The 22,763-nt window shown below is 39.7% G+C and overlaps 1 long non-coding RNA gene across 7 annotated transcripts in view; it reads right to left on the bottom strand.

Annotated features, from left to right (window-relative positions):
• Positions 1-21,942, bottom strand: part of LOC138121803 (uncharacterized) — a 31,901-nt gene extending 9,959 nt beyond the window's left edge. The window contains exons 1-5 of one of the 7 annotated variants that reach the window (XR_011156270.1): positions 21,865-21,942; positions 12,982-13,122; positions 3,295-3,362; positions 2,074-2,579; positions 323-1,482 (exon numbers count right to left, since the gene is read on the bottom strand). This is a non-coding gene — a long non-coding RNA (uncharacterized lncRNA). The other 6 variants (XR_011156275.1, XR_011156271.1, XR_011156269.1 and 3 more) reach the window with 6 other exon arrangements.
• Positions 21,943-22,763: the final 821 nt, after the last annotated feature.

Raw genomic sequence — 22,763 nt, 5'->3', positions numbered from 1 at the left:
TCACTTATGGAAGTAATTTCCACCTAAGACTTCCTTCCATGGCACTGAATTTTCTGGTTTCCCTGTCTGACCCTTTTCTTGCGGTCTCCCAGCACCCACCCATTATACATAAACCAGTTTTACAAGCTAAAACAAAAGCTCCCCATGAGCCAGCATCCACTCTTCCACAATGGAACAATGAAGAAATGGATATATGTTTATTACTGCATTGATGATCTGTCTTCAAGATTCTTTTACGTTAAGTGCTGCTCAATTTAGTCTTTTATTGAAGCTCAGCTTTATTACATTTATTGCATTTCTTCTAAATATTATTTCTGTTAAAGGAAAGAAGAAAGTGAGGAGATTATCTGTGTAAAAGCATGACACTCTGGGGATGTCATTATTGCTTTGAGATTAAAAAATAACCACCAAGGGAACCAAAATGTTTTGTATTGCTACAGGTATTTCATCATAGTTTCATTCTGTGGGTCTCACAGTTCCCAAAATCTCTGCTTTCAGGGGCAACCAATTATGAACTTGTTAGAGATATAATGAATTTATTGCAATTCAAGAGCATTTCCAGAGCTGAAAAGTTTCTTGCCCCTTATATAATTTTTAGTTGTTCTATAATATCTTTTTTCATGGTTTTTTTTCTATATTTTTGACCCAAAGTTGGTTATTTTAATAGATGAGTGCCTTTAAGAAGATATGAAATTGTTAATTATGTAGTAAATTATAATAAAAGGCAAGATTGTTAATAATAAGATAATTATGAGGAGATATTTTTTATTTATTGTAAAGGCACAAAAGTCTGAATTAAATCTTATTTGAAAGTATTAATTAATGATTCTGCTGTTGCTAATATATAGCCTACAAAAAGATATAATATTATGCAGTGCACAGGAAGTGATTAAATTAAAAGTATAAAATATTTATGTCTCCAGGCTGTGAGCTGGTACTGCAGGTTACAAATAAAACATGAAATGTTGAGGCTGATAATTGTAACCCAGATAATTTTACAGAGAGATTTTTGTCCTTTTCCACGGCCTTCATTTTTCAGCATGTTTTCTGATGGTTGCCTCAGGAATGTAAACACAAATGCGAAGGTGGACATGAGTCAGTATGAGAGTGGGCTCCTGTCTTTTAGAAAGACACTTCCCAAACAGGCAAGCATATCAGCAAGATGTCACAGCCTTGAATTTGGTAGTTTTTAAAGTAAATGGCAGCTAGTGACCAATTCAGTACTGAAATGATACAGCAGTGGTGCTCTGGGGGAGATGATCAAACAACACTCATGATGCAGAAGATGTGTGGAGCAGGTTATGGCAATTACATTGACCTCTCCTGTAAGGCACACTGAGATGAAAATGGCTGTGCCACAATTCAAGGAAACATGATTTCTTTCCCAGCACTCCATGAATGCAGTGCGATTACAGCAATCAACTCTGCCCCCAGCGCTATCACAAACTGTGGCTGCTTTGGCTGGCATCAGCTGAAATGAGGCTGGAAAGAAAAGGATGAGGGGTTTATTCTACTCACAGACATATAACAGTAGAGATTTAAATTACTAGGGCTCTTCAACTTCCTGCCAGAGTCCATTTTTTGGGTATTGGAATGGTCTTTGTGGATGCAAAGGGAGTAAAGATGTGATGAAAGGAACCAGGTTAATCAAGATTTACAGCACATCAGTATTTCAAAGGCAACTATTGCCACTTTCAAATTTAATGGAGTCCAGATTCTTAAAGAACAAGGTATTAGTATTTTCCAGAATACAGGTTAAAAATTGAGTCTTATCTTGATTTATAAAAAATACTTATGGATAACACAAGCTTCACATACACACTTGGCCTCTTCCAGAAGATGTTTTATGAGCTTACGTGCTAGGTAGTTGTGGTGTGTTCATAAAAACTAGATGGGGCACATGTGTATGTGCTGAAACCTCCAGTTGTGCATTTATAGGCACCAGTAAAGGATGAACACTTTGTCAGGGACACCAACAGTAGGCTTTCACAGCTTCCTTGGGACTTGGGCTTTCAGGCTTTTGGGTCCCTTCCATTTGAGGATCTCCCATGATTCTACAATTCCATGACTTACCAATGTCTGTGAATGATGCTGAGCCTGTTGCACTGTATCTGTACAAATATGGATGTTGTACATACAAAATGTCTGTTTCTTTACAAGGTTTTTCAATCTCATTTTCAAATTATGTCATATTGCAGAGTGGCTTAGAAAGATAGCCAAAATTCAGTTATGACTGTTTGCACCTCATAGTTTTGTTACTGGGGCAACTGGGGACTTTTGCTATGGAAATGCTGCTTTCAGACTTTGAGTTATTGGCAGTACTACACAGACTTATTTTGATTCTTAAATAATTTTTAAAGATGTAACTGGAGTTAGTGGGGATGCTTTGATGAAGGACTGAAATACCTTGATGTAAAAACTAGACTAACTCCAGCAGCAAATTCACAAAATGGCAGTAAAATGAACTTCCAAACATTTCAACATATATAAGATTAACTGTCAGAACGGAGAAAATCTGCATTAGCAATCTTCTGGACCAAGACTGCAAATGCAAATTGATGTCTTGAAACTGATGACTCCTGAAAGACAATGTGGACTTTGAAAGAACATGCAGAGTGCCAGCTAGATCACAACCTGCACAGATCTTTCATGGTCTTCTTTTTTATGCTTCCTTCCCCATTTTTTGGTCTGATACTGATCTCTTATACACCATGATTGGTAAAGAACCAATCTCAAACGTCAGCTTCTCTCTGATGTGCTTTGTCTGCGTGACAGAAAAGGAGCAGCAGCTTCAGAGCATCAAAACTGGAGCCCTAGCTTGCTGATATCACTGAAGTCCAGGCAGACCTCCCGCTGCTCTCCTTCAGCTGCTGTTTGAGGTCTGCACAGGGCCATGTGCCAGTGGGCAGAGCAGAACTATATGTGGTCCTGCTGGATCTTACTTGACTGCCAAAAATCTTTCCCAGGACACTGACTTGGGACCCACAGTGCAGTACTCTGCTAATATCTTCTATTATTCCAATTGCTGTCTACAGTGGCTTCTCCTTCTCTTTTGGGGGAATGAAGTATTAAATACAGAGGAATGAACAGAGGTGAGGGCTTTCACATTTTTCTCCCATATCCTTTTCTCAAAATGTTCCCACAAAAAAAGGTGTCTTAACTTTAAATACAGATCTTTTCTTAAGCCATTGTTCAAACTGCGCTCAGGTAAGTCATAGGTATTTGATGGAATAGGAGAAGATAAGGAGTCATCTCAAATTATTTCAAAAAGCAATGTGATTAGTATCCTCTTACCCTTGTTGTCTCTAGTATGGCTGCTTCCATCACAGCTTGTCCCCTTTGGAGTTCCTGCAAAAACCAAACTGGGAAAATAGGCACCTTTAAGTTGTCACCTGGCCTATTTTATCTTTATTAGGTTGCTTCAAAAGAGATTCTTACACTCTGTGAGCTAAACAGCCTAAATGATTGGCTCTATGCTGGGTATGTCTGCATTTAATGAGATGAATTCCCTTGTTTCTAACATTTTTTGCCACGTAATGAAGACTCTCCTGACGGAACAGAGACACCAGCACCTGTTTGTCACCCACACTGCCATGAAGCACTGTGAGTGGGCAGTGGGAGGAAGTGATCACTCTCTATGCTATTTCTGGACCAAAAAGGCATACCTTACTAGGGAAAGTGCAGTGGGAATTTTATCTTAGTAAGGATGGGTAGGGAGGGGGGTACAGTCAGCCAGCAATGGATAAACAGCAGATTTGTATCTCTGTCAGCATCAGTCTGACATCTCTCACCTTCTGTGCTCATCAGAAGATCATGCACACAGTGAAGTCAAAATTGTAGAAAATTTAAAACACAGCATGAAAAGAAATGGAATGGTTGTGAGAATTTCTTGGAAGCATGGTTTCCAGAATTAAGATGCCTGTTGTTACCTATTCTTCTCTATATCTGATGCTGTTCTCTGAAATACCAAATTGTACAGTTTCTCACTAAGTTTCCTCTCACATTTGCTAGTTACTCATCCACAAAATCCTGTTTCTGAGTGTAAGAAACAGGAAAAAAAGGTTTCCTCGAGCCTTTTGTTTCTCAGCTCACAAGCTGGCCCCAGCTGCATGTGAATCATTACATCCTGGCTGAACACAACCCTTCCACGGCTTTTTGAGGAAGGCTTTGTAATTTTGGGGGGAGGAAGATAGGAGAGAGCTGGCAGGCACCTTCTTGTAGGCAGGGATTTTCCTGGGATTTACTCAACCTGCCAAAAGGTACTTCTAGGTTTTGTTTTGCCCATTGTAAAAAGTGCCCTAGAAAGTGCAGATAACTGCTGCATTACCTAATTGCATTAAGTGGAGTATTTTTCATGGAAGGTCAGGGAAGAATCACTCTCACAGTTCGTTTGCAGGGACAAGTCCTTAATGTTAGTGGCCTTGATTCCCAGCAGGCTCTGACTATAGGTTGCCACAGCCAAAGAGAATGCTCTCGGCATACTGAGGTCAGTATGTTTTAATAAAATTCCAATTTTCCTGGACTTTTTTTATTCCCCAAATTTTTCAATCAGCCCCACATTCCAGTTTCACTAATGGCCATTGTGGATCAAGTGAAATTTTCATTCAGTGGAGAATGCCCCCTGGGTTTCAAATGAGGGTTTCAAAACCAAGAAGGTGAAATAGAAGCTTGAAAATATGACTTTTTGCAATGACCTTTCTCTTTAGAGTCCCAAAAGCTGCAGCCAAAACGTAGCTTGACAGAGAAATACATGACTGGCTGATTGATCAATAGCCTGAAGATGCCTTTTCCAAAGCTAATTCATCCAGACAGATTCTTCAGGGAATTCTCACACTGTGAAAGTTTCTGGGAAGTAAATCGGATTGATGAATCTTCAGATGCTAGTCACATTAAAATGATCTAGTTTAAATGTGTCCTCTGTTGTGCACTTGCTATAATTGCCTACAGACAGTAAATTGGATGCCATATCTGAACATTGGTATGGTTATGCAGATAAGGCAGAACAGATAGCATGGAAAACTCAGTCTGTGATTTGCACCCACGTGCCAAGACTAGAAGCACAGGGCTTAATTTAATAGGAATTGTGACAGTAAATTAGTGACAGCAGGGATATTGTTCTGTTTCACATGTAGGAATGTCTAGCCTGCTACCAAAGGAAGAATTAATATTCAGGAAGAAGAAACTGAAAAAGGAAGCAGTTGTTATATTTTGTTATTCCTGATTCCCTCAGCATGTAAATGCAAAAGAGGAGAATCCTGCTGCTCACTCAAAGATGCTGAGTTCTGCTCTGACTCTTGCTCCAGGCTGGGGTCACTAACATATGAAGGCAAGAGGAGCCATCAGGGAGCTCAGACACTCAGCCCCAAGATATGCTCAGTGGTGGGGGCAGGCAGGAGGAGCTATCAAAAAATTTCTCAGATCAGATGAACCAGACCACTAAAATTGAAATCTAACTGGAACTGTGTCTGCTTCTCTCGAACACAGGAAAACATGAGCTAAAGCAAGACAGGTATTTTCTGTTCTGTGTATAGAACAGCCATAGGTAACCAGTCATGATGAAAGGAACTCAAGTCTCTGAATCTCAGAGGTAGTCCCCCACTAAATGAAGTTGTTTTGCTCTGGCTCTTAAGCTTCCCTGATGCACCAGAGAGGAATAAAACCTTGCCACATTCAAGTGCAATCCTCAAGGAATGTCGAGATGAGCTTTCCCACACCAGAAGAGCAAAGTGAGGTGAGGGACTTGTCAGGGCACTGGCTGAAAATAAAACCCCTAAAAGTGATGTTAATGTAGTGATCAGCTCCTATGGTACTTCGATTAGGCTTTCAGTGGAAGAGAGTTGCTGGCTATGTGGTGTTTTAGGACACAAGAGTGCTAATCCTAGTGCTTTGCTCAGGGAATACAAGTCACTAATAAAGGACTAAAAATATTGGATTAGAAGATCTGTAGAGATTTTTATTTGTAGTGGTACATGTAAGTTTAAAAAGGATATTGTAATTTCAGGTAAATTCCCACTTGCATTTCCCTTATGTCTGAGCATAACCTGTGGAGGAGAACAGAGCTGGAAAGCTCTGTAATTAGTGATTCCAAACAAACTGGATCCTCTCCCTCCTCTGGGCAATTCCCTGGGGCTCACTCTCAGAAGTATATAACCCACTGGATATTTTGTTTCAGTGTTCCTTTGCAAGCTTTTACTCAGTGTATAGACTTGGCAGCCTGGAAAGTAGAGACGTGGAGGGGCAGGAAAGACTCAGTGAGTGGAGCACAGGAACCAAATTCAAGGCATTAAGTCTTAAATTTACGTCCTCACAGCCCCAGCCACATCAGAGGGCAGGCAGGGGTGACTTCAGTCCTGCTATAAGCATTTAATTTCCATGTGTTCTCACAGGGTGAATTTTGCTCCTCAGCAGATGTCCAGAGGGAGATCTGGTTATATATACGTTTCAGTAAGGGTGTAGTGAACAATTGTGAAGTGTTTGGGGTGATATCCAGACAGCAAACTTTGGAAGCAGATGTGCAGTGGGGACAGTTGGCTTTAAAAATAATTGTGTCAACACCTGCTGTCATTTCTGCACTGCTGTACATGTAGGGCTTGGACCGACACTTGCCCCTATTTTGAGCAGTGCCCTAATGAGGAGGCTGATGTGCAGAAACTGTTCACAGCTGTCCCTACCTGTCACATATTAAATGAGCCTTTGTTATAATTTTTGTCTAATTTTTCTCAGCAAAAGAAGCCAAATTTAGTGACAGTAATGATAATTATTTTTGAGTTTCTAATATTTTTGGACCCTGAATGTCAAAATGGGTAGGAAAGTAAACATTGTTGGCCATAAGAAGTGATGTAAAAGATAAATAAAAAAAGATTTTCATGAGCCTGAAGGTGAGATTTATCATAATTTGAATTCCTTTGCAGTTCATATATACCACACTCCTGATAAGAAAGACCTATTTCCTCTCTGTTTTTATATATCAGTAACATTCAAGCATCAAGTATCTTTCATTCTTCTTGTTCAACTAACCATTAATATGGAATATGCTACTCAAGGAATTTGAAAGGATTCCTAAACCCACCTGTAGATGTGCTGTAATACAGTGCCAAAATCCAAATGAACTGTTCCTACGGCAACTACTGTTTGCATCATCTGTCACAAACAATCCATTCAGTGGTGCCTGAATCAGATACTGGTAACAATTATGGCATTTTATATTACAGTAATTTAAAATCCTAATACTTTCTCACTAAGGCTAAAATCACAGGCTAAGTGGACTATTACCAGACTGTTGCTGGGCTGAGGTGCATTTAAAAGATTGTATCTGTCTGTAGGAAGGATGCTGATAATTCCTTCTAATAGCATTTGGCAATTTATAATTGCTACGTTCTGTCTGAAGACCTTCTGTCATGTTCATGTAATCTCTATCAGAGATTTCCAAACAAAATGATTCATAAAGAGCCATAATTAATTGGAAGAAAGCCAGCTATCTAAAACAAACACTACCATTAGCATCTCTGGCAAGCCCAAAAATAGTCTCTAGAGATGCCACTGTTACAATGAAAAATCTTTCAAAAAAGTATGAAGATGTATGCTACATGTTAATGGAATGATCCTGCCCAGCCCAAGACCTTGCGACCTTATATTTATGAAATTTAATGAACTTCGAGTGAGTCCAGATGAAGCCATGAAGGTGATCAGAAGGCTGGAGCACCTGTTCAAGAAGAAAGGCTGAGACAGTTGGGGTTGCTCAGCCTGGAGAAGAGAAGGCTCCGGGGAGACTTTAGAAAAGCTTCCAGTAACTAAAGGGGGCTACAAGGCAGCTGAGTATGTAATGACAGCACAAGGGGGAATGGCTTCAAACTGAAAGAGGGAAGGTTTAGACTGGATATTAGGAAGAGATTCTTTACTGTGAGAGTGGCAAAGCACTGGCACAGGTTGCCCAGAGAAATTGTGGATGCCCCATCCCTGGAAGTGTTCAAGGCCAGGTTGGAAGGGGGTTTGAGCAACCTGGTCAGGGAAAGACATTCCTGCCTGTGGCAGGGGGAGTGGAATGAGATGAGAGGTCCCTTCCAACCCAAACCGCTTCATTTTATGATTTTATGATACTCAGAATACCATTTTGTGAAGCTGACTACAACACTGCTGTTAGCTGTATAACAGCTCTCTCTGATTTATGGACCAGGTCACAGCACACATTGCCCAAAGTTCAAAGGGAATCCAAAATGCCACCTTAGCTCAGCTGAAAGCTCCAGCCTTGGAGGATAACAAGAAGGAAGGAGTTTTCACTCAACTGCAATTTGCCATCATTTCTATGCATGTGGGAAGGTGTGGAGTGTGCAAATTCAGTACTCAATATTTGGATGTGAAAATATTAGGGTGCACTGCAGAGCCTATTATCAACTTTACCATATTTTCCTGTAGTCTATCTGAATTGTGGGAAAGGGCATGTACCTTAGATAAGCACATAAGCATGTTACTGGTATTAATTCAGGAAATAAACCTTTTAGCAATCAAGAGAATATTTCATAGAAGAAACCCACAGGAAAATACTACAGATAAATGAAATGGAGGGTGCTATTCAAGATCCTTCCACTGAATCAAACATGCTTGACCAGTAACTTTTCTAATCAATAATGATACCAAAAATGTACACAGTTCATCTTTTATTATAATGGGCCAAATTTCTACTTCATCAGCAAAAGCCATAAGCAGAAAGTTGTGGCTTCCTGGTCCTTTGCCCAACACTGGCTTGTGAGCTGGTCTGGGCAGCCTTGACACTGCTCGTAAGTGCATCTGCTGGCCAGAGTCTCCACTGGGAAATTTAGAGCTGCGGGTTAGATAAGTGCACAGTTTTCTAACCACATTTCCTTTCTGCCCCTCCTTGTGCCCAACAGTGACCCTGCCTTTAGAGGAGATAAGAGGGAGTGGCAAAACCGAGCTTAACCTATATACCCAGAAGTGAAAAAGTCATCTTCATGTGGCTCGCTGGTAATCTCCTTGGGGAAAAGACTTTCAGCCTTTTTTATAGTGTATTTGATTGGTTAAGGTACACTAACAATTTTGTACTATAAACAATTAGGACCCGTGCTATAACCCAGTCTTGTAAAGAGGTGCTTTCATGACATGTTTTTTTCTTTCTGAAAACTCCAACAATATTTGCTATATTGAATATATGGCAGTGAAAGGAGGAGCTTTATTTGTAGTGTGTGTTACTTATTAGAAATTTGAATTAAATAGATAGTTTCTACTCCATTAGATTGAATCTGAAATTCCTTCCAAACTCTGTATATGAACAGCAGAATTCAAGATATGTTTAAGATACTGATGGAAAATATATTACTTCTCTCCAGTTTTCTGATATACCAAAACAAATTGAGTTTTTTGGTAGACCTGACTGCAGATATGTAATGTCATTTAGCATGATGCAGAAAGAATTCCATATAACTGATTGGCTAAGGAGGAAAGGTAGGTGATTATGGGAGCACTGTAAAGTGAAACATGCCGTCCTCAGTGAGTTAAAAATGTACATGTCTGTGCTGACCTACAGGTGTGCACATTCCTCCTCCAATGCCAAGAGGAGGATTGCTAGCAGCAATCCAGGGTGATGCTAGAGGAGATTGGTTAGAAAGCCTGTTTTTACCATTGATACCATTGCATTACCAGGAAATGCAATCAAGCACCACCCCTTCCCATTTAAAAGGGATGCTGGTCTGAAATGTAAGCATGGCAACCACCAAGGGGTAAGATTGCTGGGGGAATGGACTTGTAGATGAGTGGTGCTGATTAGCAGGCCTATAAACAAAGTAGTTCATTAAAAGCCTGTTGTCCCTGTGCTACTGTCAAGCTCTCATCTAGAGCTAAGAAATGGAGTAAAAAATCAAAGGGGATTTTAAAATTTGTAAGATCTGTGTTTCATCTATTTCTGTACAGCTTTGAAGATACACTGTTTTGATAATGCAGGCAATAAAAGCAACACAGCTTTGCCTCAGTGAGCTGCTGCAAGGGAAGAGCTATTCACTACGTGTTCACTTTCTCTGTGTGCAATAATTCATCAGCCTCAGACTCCTTGTATTCTCAGTCAGCTTTAACCATTTCCTTGCCTGCTCCCTGCATGCAATAACACTAACCCCCTTCAGCAAAGCTGTCGCTTCCCCTACAGGCACAACTAGAATGTGTATGAATAATCTGTACCCTGTGACCCAGTCTTCTCCAATTCAAAATAAAAGCATTTCAGAGTAGGTGGACAAGACTCTTTCAGCAGCTTCAAGAGTGTTTGACTAGCTAACATGGGTGAATGTGAAAGTGTCAGAGTCCACTAGAGTACACTAACTGCGCCTACCCTGATCTCTAAACTCCTCACTGCAATCCTACACCAGTGTCCTCCTTGTATGATGGCAGTAAAGCCACATGAAGATGACTGATTTGCTGAGATTCATTCCCAGCCGTTGATATGCTTCCTTCTTGGTAGTAAACTAAAAGTGGCTGAAATCGCTGTTGGTTTCTGTGAGAAGCTCTTAACTTCCATGTCCCAAATGTTAGAAGAAGTATATTCCATTCACCTCCTGGTTTTATCCTGGATAATAGTAATGTCCTTTTTAACCTGTTCTGCTTTGGAAAGCACAGACTCAGTGATATTGCCATGTCTAGTTCGCTGATATGTTGGCATTGGAGCTGCCTTCCAATAAACACAGCATTAGGTTTGCACTAAGCAGGGATCCTCTTGCAGAGTTACTGCTAGAATGCTGTCAGATGAAAGCTGGGGCTCTGTACATTTTCCGTGTGTCAGCAGGAGGAGATGGCCACATGGAGACTGAGAACTGATTAGCTTGGTTATCTTAAATCTAATATGCATTTCTCTCTCTCTCTCTTTTCTGAGACCAAGGAAGGCATAAGAGGTAACTCACCCAAAGACAATTTTTAGGAATTTAGGATCTGAGAGGGAACTTCAGGTCAAGATCTCTGTCCAAGGAGTATATGATATTGCTGAGAAATGTAATGAAATGAGGAGGCCTCTGCAGACTGAGCAATATTTCCCACTAGCACAAACAATGAAACTACTGTGATGTGTAGTACACTGTTACTGTCTTTCTTCATTACCTTGTTTGTTTAGGGATCTTCAGGATGACTGTCTTGCAACTGTTGCTACACTGGTATCTCCTGCCAGAGTGAAAAACCCTACTGTGTCTGAAAAGACTTTCCTTTTCCAGTGGGAAATTATGCTGAAATGAGTTATCTTTCCAACACAAGAAATGTTACAGGATATCTGATGACTTAATTTTGCTTTGCTCTCGATGATTTTGCTTAGTCAATGAAAACATTTAGACTGTGACCTTCCTCTCTATCATATCTTGGTGTTGTTTTGATTTTAGCCTACTGATAAGAATAAAAGGTCTCCATACTTTTACAGAGAGATGGGAAGTAAGAAACAGTTTAAACCCTGCTCTTACCAATAGAAATTGAAAAGAGCGAGAATCTGATTCTTCTTATCTCAACTGAGCCACTTTGCATCTGGACTAGAGCAAAATGAAATAATCAGTACCTTATGTCATCTTTTCCCCTAGCTGAAACTGGTGAAGAATGATAAAACAGCTGTATTCCTGCCCTGAAAGAGGAATTCAGCTCTTCAGATGGCCTTTTGCATACTGGTATACCTTGCTCCTAATAGTGTCTGTACCACAGCTTGAAATTCTGGCAGTGAATGAAAACTACACATAAATGAACCTTTAATAAAAATTGTCACAGAGATCCTGCTACTGATATTCAAAGAACCAAAAACATGCCAGGAACTATTTAATGGCAGTAGCTCTTCAATGATTAGGAGAAAATGTTAAATACACTGGGTAAAAACTCATCTGGTAGGAAGTCACACTCATTAAAGTCTTTTTTCTATAGTAGAGTATAATAAAGATGTAGGACCTAAGTGAAATGTTACTAGAACTGTGATCTCTGATCTCTGTCTCCTGTGGCATCATTCACATCATTGTAGTTATTCTAGTGAAGTGTGCTTTGTTTCATTTTTCTTTCTTTTCATCTACAAAGGAAAAAACCCTAACTAAAACCCCAGTTCTGTAATGAGAAATGAAGTGTGTAAGCCCTTGTACTTTGAGATCCAAATGTATCAGACTGAAAAGTGAATTCACCTTTAGAAAACCAATTTAAATTCAAATTAAGGTCATATCTTATGAATTTAATATGCAATAGTAGTATTGTTTTCTATTGAAGTCTACTAATTACTCTGTGAAGAGTGAAAACAGGACTTTCCAAATGAAAGTGGTCATAAAAGAGAGAAAGCTGTTCCACTTTATTTTTTTCTAACAGAAATCAGTTTAGAACTTAGTTGAATATTTATATGAGTCTAACTTAAGTTTCCTCTCCTCTCCTCTCCTCTCCTCTCCTCTCCTCTCCTCTCCTCTCCTCTCCTCTCCTCTCCTCTCCTCTCCTCTCCTCTCCTCTCCTCTCCTCTCCTCTCCTCTCCTCTCCTCTCCTCTCCTCTCCTCTCCTCTCCTCTCCTCTCCTCTCCTCTCCTCTCCTCTCCTCTCCTCTCCTCTCCTCTCCTCTCCTCTCCTCTCCTCTCCTCTCCTCTCCTCTCCTCTCCTCTCCTCGTTTAGACATAATGGGTGATAGGAATATGAAGGAATCCCATTCTATGGACTCTACAATTCACTCATGAGTGCTGGATTCCAGGAAATGTACCACAGTAGAAAACAAAGTCCATAAAACTATTGTTTATCTTATAAAACCATAACAAGCAGATACCTTCATATAAAAATATGTCTACATATCTATCTTTCTATATTTCTATATATATCTATATATCTTTCTATCTTTTCAGATAAATTCATTAGTGTTTGATGCATGCACATTTATACTAATGAAAATTTATGCACGTACAGACAAGTTAATGAGAAACATGATAGTCATAACCCATCAGACAGATATGGCAAGTATCAATTTGCATTAGACTTTGCTCCTAGTGCTTTCTTGACTCACCATTAGATCAATTCCTTGCCCAGAAACATTTTGTCTTGTATCAGTGAGCAGGGGAATGGCACGAGGGATCAGCATCAACATCGAGCAACAGAGGTTTCACCAGCACAGCAGAGGAGCCTCAGGCATGGAACTTTTCAGAACCTGAAATTAGCAGTTGAAGTCTCATTCAGTGATTTTTGGCCTGTAGGAAGGACAGCAGAGTCAGTGATTCCTGTGGGATATCTGCTCTGAGAAGGTCTGAACTTAGCAAGGCTGGTTCCATTGATTGGACCAGGCTTCATGCTGGGAAACAGAATGGCTGCTCTGGGTCAGACCAGCCTCTACCTGAATTAGAAGCTTGACTCCAATACTGATTTTAACCTTGAGAGGAGGTCAAAGAAGAGCTATAAAGGACAACAGCAGGACTGACATGCCCATGGCATGCTTTCTTCCACTTTTTCATATTTGGAGGTGTCCCTAATGAGGCAGATCACAAAGCAGACTGGATCCTCTCTCAGACTTTGATTGAGGCCATATTTTAAAATCATGCCTAAGGATACTGTTTTTCAGAAAAACAAAGAAATATTTTAATTTGTAAGATATATTCTTAAATGCAGGTGCAGTTGACAGTGCTCCCCCACCCATAAAACAGGCAGAAGCCAATTTCAGATCTGGAAGTCGTGTGAATAGAGATCATTTGCTGAAAAGTGTGACCTAATTAGTCATGCTAGAGGGGAACTTTAGTAGATGAATGGTATTCATCATGACAGTCCAGAACACAGATGACCCCCTTCTCCCTTGCACCCCTCCCACATGACAGGGATGTCTGCATGACTTTCGATCTCTGAAACACCCTGTGCGTCTTTTTACTTCATTTAGATGTTCCACCATTTATTTTCAATTAAAGTTTTGCCAGTTTTGAGAGTGCCTCTGACTCAGGCACGATTTTTCCCTTCTTATAAAGCAGGCAGAGCATCAGTTTTCACTTTGCTGTCTGTGACCTGTACTTTTCTGTGTGCATGTGTTTGCTTGTGCAGTTTGGAGGTCATGGAAAATACGAATGTGAAAAAATTCTATCATGATGTATTTTCTCTTATTCATTGTGTTCCTTTGGTAGCCAGTATCACAGTCTAGACAAAAGTTATTTTGGAAACAATACTTTCACAGAATTCTGACACAGAATTCTGACACATCTGTGTGTTATTGATAAAAATAATCACCTAACAGAGGTTTTATTTTTTAAGTGCCCTAAACTGAAGTAAGACTGGATCATTTTTTCTGTTTCCATTGTTATAGCTTCAAATAGACTTAAACAAAACAAACATACAAAAAATCCTTTTCCTCACAAAAGAGCTTTCAAAGTTCTTGAAGAAAGCAAGAATTAATTCATAGAAAGTCCTTGATGCCTACAAAAACCTTTGGGTCTTCATGGTGACTGAAACTCTTGTAGCTGAAATGGAAAGACAGAGGTCAAACCTTGAGATCTGCAGAAGCTTGGAAAGCATTTGGTTGCTAAGATGTCACATATTTTTTAATTTACTATATAAAAATACTTTTAAAAGATTTCAGATAATTTTATGTAAAATATTTTCGCAATTTAAAAAGCTGGTTTTATTAGTTGCCCTGTTTTTTTTTTGATTTGAAATGATAGTGTCAGCTGCTTTCTGTCTTGCAAATATAAAGTTAAACATTTTACCTATGCTTTTAGCACATAAGAGATTATGCCTGCAAATGCATGTTCATCCACGCTTGTACATGTGAGCCATCCCATGAAAATCAATGGGAAATATGTAAACATTATACAAAGTTTGTCACCTGTTCGAGCTTTCCTCAGAAATCTATTTCCTTTACCCCATTTTTAGACTAAAGGCTAAGGAGCACACCCTGTCAGCAAATTCAGTGTAAATCCAAAATAAATCTCCAAAATCCATGGAACCATTTGGGATTTACACCAGCGTGTACAGGGAATGGCAGCACCTTGCCAGTGCCCATGGCAGGTGGAGCCCACGTGCAGGGCTGCAAAGAGCTCAGGGAAAACACAGGAGTGAAGGTGGCAGGTCCTGGGATGGGTCTGTGCCTCCAGCATAGCCCTGGGGGCTGCTCATGATGAGAAAAGGCAGCAGGCTGTGCTCACAGCATGCTCTGCCTAAGGAAAATACTGCAACAGCAAATTTCCCTGGTTAACTGCATGAAAATAAAACCATCAATAAACTTGAAATACTTTGATGCAAGGTCAGCTTCACATTCTTTCTCCAGTCTGGCTATAAAGTGACATCAGCAATGAACTCAGACTTTATAGCTGTTCATTTGTCACCATGCCCAGAATACTCCTCCTAGGCAGTGCAGTTTATGCAGCACAAACCAGATCCCCAAGATGATGGGTGACTACCCATGATGGGTGACTATCTGACAAGTGATTCAGATAACGATGTGAGATTGAGGAAAAGGAAAAAAATGGACCACATCCTAAAAATTTCTGCCCCATGAAAGAATCCAGCAAATAGTAACAGAGAAAAAACATTGCAGTGATCTAATATTCCTATTATGTTACAATTATCTTCAGAGCCCAAGCTCTGCAGTCTTTCACTCTTTCTCTTGCTCTACGTGGGCATTTCTAATATGTCTGTCAGCACACCATCTAAATGTCTTCTAGGCAAAAAGAAATAGCAACTCTTTTTTCTCCCATCAACAAAATATGGACTTTATCTCAGCCAGCATGAAGACTTCTAAAAATGTCGGTGTGCCAAGAAGGAGAGCTTAGAGATTTATCATGGATGCAACACCTCATTCTCCAGTCTGCTTTCTGCTCTGTTTATGCATTGCTTTGAGTCTCACTGTGACGACGGGAACGAGCTGATATCTGTGGTATTTATAGGGTATTTATATAAGGAATGGATCTTTAAGTATAGCTACAAGGTTAAGTGTGATGTAGCAACTCAAGAAGTTCTTTGACAGCTGAATACCCCCTCCCAGAAAAGCATTGTCTGCTTTATTTTTATTGCAAATGCCACTTAAATGTAAGATACTTAGCAATACTGCTTGCAGCACTAGGTCTGTCATACACAGAAAGATAGACACCGACCAGAAGTGGCAAGATAATAACAAGTCATTGTGTAACAGATCCTTTAGTCACATTTTATATGATGTGAAACTCATTAAAAAATGCTCAAAATAAGTTATGCTGCCTTGAGAGTGCTTTGATTAAAGTTTTACCTCAGTCAGCCCCTGCTCTGCTGCTGGCCAGAGTAACAGGATAAAGCCCTCTTGCCTCCATTCACATTTCAAAATGAATGAAGCTACCAACAATGCTTTGTTTGCATCTTCACTGAATAGAGAGACAGAGAAGTAATGTGTAAAGGTCCTTATAATTCTAAGAAAATATATTTTATGCTCATACTTCATATTAGTAATTCAAACTGTCATACTATATACTTTACAAATGAGACAAGAAGGAGCTTGTTCATTTCTTTGTGAGTTTTTTCTTTTTTCTCAGAACAGTCCTTTGAGACCTTATTTGCATTGAAAATACTTATTGAAAAGCTGAGTGTCATGTCAGGGTTCCTATTCTACTCAGAGGATGTAATTTTGCTTTGTGAATTGGTCTCTCATCTTGAATGAGCAAATAAGCATCCTGGTGGATGCCAATTAGATGAACTTTTGTATCCCAAGTAGAACTGCTGAGAGCAATTTTGATGGACTGAATTTGCATCTGAATATGCTTTCAACTGGATCTAAAACACATTGTAAAATCAGATTGATCTCTCCAGAGTTCCTCCAATGGAAAACATTCCAGTAATGTAATTTTATTTGGAAAGATTCAGAGCAAGATATTTTGATTTCAGTTTAGTTCCTAAGACTTTTCTTTTTTTTTTAACTACCCAAATAACATATCTTAAAAAGTCAATGTGAAAGTATTTCAGTTTTTCTAAAAGTAAACATTAAGAATGCTTCCAGCTTTTTGTTTCTGTGCTTTTGAAACTTATCTTAAAAGAAAAATCTGGAACACTGATTCCTATCAGAATCAAGTCAAACATTGAAATCCTGAAATTCTTTTGAAAAACAATTTCCCTTCTCAGACTTAATCTGTAGAGGGAGAAACAGTGATTGCTTAAAATGTTTCCAGCTGCAATAGTCTAAATTAGGAATTTAAAAATATTTTTGATAGATGCTGCCTTTGGAAATGGCAGCACTGGGTATAATCACTGACAGGAATAGCACTGATTACTTGTATCAGCCAAAAGCATTTCCAGCTCAGACTGTCTGTCTATCCTTCAGAGACAGCTTCCATACCATTATGATTTATGTTGTTATCCCAGAGCTGCTGAGATTTGTACCAGGGTTTCTGGGCACTAGAGTGTGTACTAACCTGGGCTTTCACTGTCTCCTTACATCTGAGGCTGATGTTAAGGGAATTCTAAGTAGATTCAGGGAAACTATTTTTGGGAGAGACTGTTGATCACCATCGTTCCACAAGCAGGCAGGACAGATGTGCACTTTTAAAATCTGTTCCTCTGCATCCTAAACACCCAGGCTATAGTAAAAGTGCATAATTACTTCATCTTTCCTTTAGACAAATGATATGCCAGTCTTTTGCAGTAAAAATACTTTTTTTTCTCAGCTCCATGGAGCTACAGATTGGTGCTATTGATGTACTGCTGTAATTCTTGTTCATCTGGACTCACAAAAAAAACCCCTCCAACTTTTTTTTTGGAAGCAGCTCTCAGGGAAGATGAAAGGTGCTGTACTGCCTATAAAACCTCTTGTGAATTGTTGATTCTGCTTGGATTTAAAAGACCAACTTCAGCAGTGGTGGGTATTGCAACATAAGGACAGGCAGTGACCAGTGCTCTGTGATAAGGGATCGCACCAACTGAACAAAGGTTACCCAAGACATCACTCCTAGATAATTCCTGAAGTCTGAAATAAAATCCTGCATTAGTGTGAGGCATTAACTCCAGCAAACACTAAAGGAAAGACACCTTAGTGAACATATAGAGAGTCTCCTGTTCTTAAAAGCATCAATGGTAAAATTACTGTGCTTCACTGAAACAGAGGGAGAATGAGCAGGAGATGCCTCTTTCCCTTCAGCAGTCTCCTCTGTGTCAAAGGTATTTTTCTAAGGAATTCTCAACATGGCTAACCTTATCCTGGTGCTAGACCTGAAGGAATCCCTGATGAAGATATTTGCCAGCTACTTTTGTTTCATGTGTGAAAATAAACACAACTGAATCAGTCCTTTAAAATTAGCAACCAGAGGCCAAGGTGGAGGAGCCATTCTGTGGGAAACCTTCTCCTGTTCAGGCTGCAAAGATCAGCTGAAGGACTGCTCTGCAACCCAGACCCTCCTGGCCGTCCTGAGACAGCCTGTGGCCCCCACAGGGTCAGTTCCCAGCCCCAGCCTCCCTCCTCTGACAGAGTTTTCAAGAGATGGAGTGTAACACTGCTCCCAAGGAGTTCAGTTGCTTTCACTGCCTCTTACAGAACCTGTGTGCACTGAGGAGAAATGAGGAGGAAGGAGAAATGTCTTTTCTAGGTTTTTGTTTTTCCTTTTGAAGGGAGATATTTCTTCAGTCACCACCTTTACCATTCCCCTGTGCTCCTGTGCTGTCTCTTTGTAGTCAAAAGGAGGCTGAATTTATCAGATGCTCTGTTCAGCCACTAAGTCTGTATTGTGATGAATGTTGCTGTGGGCAGACAGTGTAATGGCAGGGCACCTTTGAAGAGCCTGCAAGGGAGGGAGGAGGGAGAACAGTGTCATCTTGACATCTCAAAAGCCCATCAGTTTCCAGGAAAAAAGACCACCCATATCCCTTCCCCACCCTCCCAGACAAAGCCCTGGCCTGTGCTGCTTTCTGAAGGCGAGCCTCACATCCCTCACAGTGGTTGCATAAAGACCTGATGCACACAAAGGCAGGTCTGTGTTTATAGTGGCAGCTAGACAAACTCATAAACATTACCTCTCCCAGCAGCACAAATTCATACAAAATCCCAGTCTTCAGTGAGCTGGAAGATAAACATGAATCTATGCTGGACTTTTAAATAGAAAGTTCTACAGCAAATGATGGCTTTATCTCTTTAAATGCCTGCTCCACAATTTTGGGGGATAAAGTTTGAATCCTTATTATAGGTTACTAGAAGCACAAGAAACACTTTGCTATAGCTAAGAAAAGCTTTCAGATGATTATGAGTTTGAAGCTTCATGTTGTAAATGCTGCTGGGTTAGCAGCCTCCTAACTGTGCTGGTTTTTTGTAGCTGCAGAAAATGGTATGTTGCACTTCAGAATTGTTTGGGAGAGAATATATATTGCATACAGATGGAGACATTGGGAATTCTCCCCAGGAGAGCTGTGTGAAATTGAATATATCAAAAACAACCCTTAAACTTTTCATATGCTCATATAAAGATGCTTGCATATATGCATGCATTGACATTTTGGCACATCACTGTTCTGACTTATGTCCAGTGACAGAGCTTCATCTTGTGGGCCAAGATTGCTTCAGTCATTTCTTTCCCAGAGAGACCTGGCTGAACATCTTCACCTCACTTGTAGTCAGCTAGCCTGCAGAGAGGTCAAAGTTAGGGTTACATCATTTCCAGAGAGTGTATAATCAGTGTTAGGTATGGCCAATTATAATCAGATGATTATAGTCAGCAAAATTATCCAGGTCATCTTGCCCCTATGAAAAATGGGAAAAAGGAAATCCTTTTCTGAAGTTCCAAAAGCCTTTGGGCTGCTCATCACGAGGTATGGGGGGAAACATTATCCTAATGCTGTACTCGAACTTCTTTTTGGAAATTGTACATAGAAATCCTTGGAAAAATGAACTGGAGATGTGAATCAGTCTCACTGAAGGCTGCATGCTTCTCTGGGAAATGCTGTAGGCAAGTTCAGCCCTCAGTACATGGCTTTTTTTTTTTCCTCTTATCGAATAAAATTGCCAAAGTATAGAAGGTTTCCCTGCAAATCACTTTCCTCAGAGGAAGAAAGTGAAGCTAATGAACCAGGTAAAGGAAAACTCCAAGTTAGCAATACTGAATCTCTCCTATTCATGAGGAACCCTTCTTTTCAGCATGACAGATTGAAGAGTCATTATTAATCCCATTTCACAGCACTGATTATATTAACATTATTCTTTTGTATTGTACAATGCTACATAAAACCGAAACCTTGAGGAGGTAGAAGCTAAACAGGGAGACTAACAAGAAGAATTACTCTATAAGCTAAAAAATCTGACCTGTGGCAGCTTACACCTGAGCAGGAAAGATCCACTTGCTAATAAACTATCCAGAGAGAGGGAGGAAGAGCGAGAGAACAGGCTGAACCTTCTATAAGATGCTAAGTGGAAGTTTTTTCTTGGCTAACATTTTTTCACTCATGACAACTCTCACTCAATTCCAGTTGAAAGCAGCTGCTTCCCTAGAATGGGCTGTAGCTTTCCTAACTTTCCTGTCTTGGCCTCATGTCTGTCAGAATTTGATATACAAACTTTCACTAAAAAAGTGTATGTAAGCATTTTTTTTTTTGTTATTATGAAAATATTCTTGCAATTATCTTTAAAGATACCACATGCTCTTTTGCCTCAGAAATGTGTCCTCTGTTACCTTTTTTCAATAATGTCTTTATGACCACTCAGGGTGCAGCTTTTTTACTTATTTTGATTGTATATATAAACTCCAAGATATGTTGCTGTTCTCTGTCATTAGGTGGATGTTACATTATTTGCTTTTACCATTCAGTTAATGAAAATGGGAACTTTGAGGTACATTCAGAGTTGGCAATTTCGCTTATTTTCACAAATCCTGTTGTATACCATTCTTGTTGCAGAAAACATTTATGAAGCAAGGAACATTTAAGATTCCAGTTCTATCAAGGGCTAAATACTCCCAGCAAAGTGCTCGAGTCCTTCCACAAAGGACCTACGTAGCAAGGTCTTTTTTGGTATCAGATTCTCTTTCAAAGAGGTGTCAGGATGCCCACTTGTGTTTAGAAAAGCCAATCTCTCTGCACCAAAACCTTCTCTACAGGATTGCCTATTGACTGCCCTGAGCTCCTGCCTGCTGGCTCATGCTCACTTGCTGAACTCTTTTCTCCTGCTTTGTAGGGAACTTCACCACTATACTCAGGGGACTGAATTTTGCTTCAAAAGCTGCTTGTCTGTGTCTAATTTCCTTTGCCTGTGTAAACTGCAGCATTCCCCTGCACCCAGGTCTGGATATGAGAGCCCCCACCTTATTTTATGTTCTTAAGAACCAAGAAATCTGAAAGCAAAGGCAACCTCTGAATATGCCATACTTTAAAATCATGAGTCTCTTTGCATTTTGCTTCCTGCTTCTTACTCCTTCTCAATCCATTTGTTGGATCTGTACCAGCAGACAGAACCACATGACTTGCACTACAGGATGAAATGACTTTAAATGGCAACGTGGCACTAGTACAGCAATAACATCTCAGCAGCAGACAGTGTGAGATTAATGTCACAATTATCAAGTGGATGTTTGATATCTTAACCTCAAGGATTCATTGGGCTTGTAAATCTGCAGGGGCTCAGCTGGGTTCTCAGTTGCTACAGATCACAGAAATAATGTAAACAGGCATTTACTGGGGCTTGGTGGAACTAGAAAGTCTGTGTTTGCTTGAACAGTCTTTACAAAAAGTAGAAATATTGTTGTGATATAAGCACAAATGTATATTTATATAAACATTGTTTTATGAAAGAAAATTTTATAAACCTAAATTCAGTAAGCAGACGTTAAAACCAACTGCATATTAAATATTGAAAGGAGAAAGCTGCAGCTCCTTATTTGCGAGCTCAGAGATGGTAAGTTGAAGCAAATATTTTGGACAAAATTCCTCACTGTTCTTGTCAATCTGAAAAAAACCATAAAGGAGAACAGCAAAATACCTGTACAGCCCCTGAGCTGGGAGAACTAAGGCACGACAGGTAGACCTGATTCTGAGAGAGTTTTCTGGGTGCCACTTGCCAATTAGTGCCCACAGCCCCCACTGTGGCCCTTTATCAAACAAAACCCACACATCTGGCAGGATTTAGCCCTTAATGATGGGGCTGCTACTGCTCTCTGCTGGTGCAGAGCCAGACTTAGGAAAACACTGCTGAACCAAACCAACTCTGAGAAAAAAAATGCTGCTGCCTAGAGCTGTGTAAAGAGTGGGCATTCCCCATCAGGAAGGTTCTGAGGTTTTCAGCCTTTCTTTTTCTTTCTAGTTTTAACAGATGCTGGTATATCTTCACACCTGACAAGGTGAATATTTGGGATCTATCAAATTATTTTATTTCAAAAAACAAGCTGTTTTTTCTGTGCTTTGAAACTTCTGTTATAATATGCAAAAGAAAAAAAAAAAGATACCAAAAACAACCAACCAAACTGTTTTGAAAGGGAGAAAATGAGTACTATTTAGTATGAAAATATACCTGTCCTTCATTCAATTCCCTTTCCTCTGAGTCTGGCCACTTTCACTTTTTTTCTGTAGTTTCTACTCTCTGAAGCTCCAGAACTGTTGTACAAGTATTTTCTCTACCTCATGTGGCTTTTCAGAGGGATATTTATTTAGAAATTCAGATTACTTATAGTACAAAAAACACTGGCTGAGAAAGAGCACTGGTAAACAAATGACAGTTTATTTATTCCAAAGAAGAGGTGTAAAGAATGTTATAAAGATCTAGATGTCATTTGACTTTCATGAAAGTTCTACTTGCTGTCTCTATTTACCTAATGACTTCCTTTTTTTCTGATGGAAGTACATCAGAGTAAATAACAAGACAAATCATTCAACAGGGTCATA

This window comes from Aphelocoma coerulescens, chromosome 1A (genome assembly GCF_041296385.1).
Source record: "Aphelocoma coerulescens isolate FSJ_1873_10779 chromosome 1A, UR_Acoe_1.0, whole genome shotgun sequence".
Classification (NCBI taxonomy): Eukaryota; Metazoa; Chordata; class Aves; order Passeriformes; family Corvidae; genus Aphelocoma; species Aphelocoma coerulescens.
Note: the sequence above shows the minus strand (reverse complement) of the source record. Positions and strands in the feature narration are given on the sequence as shown.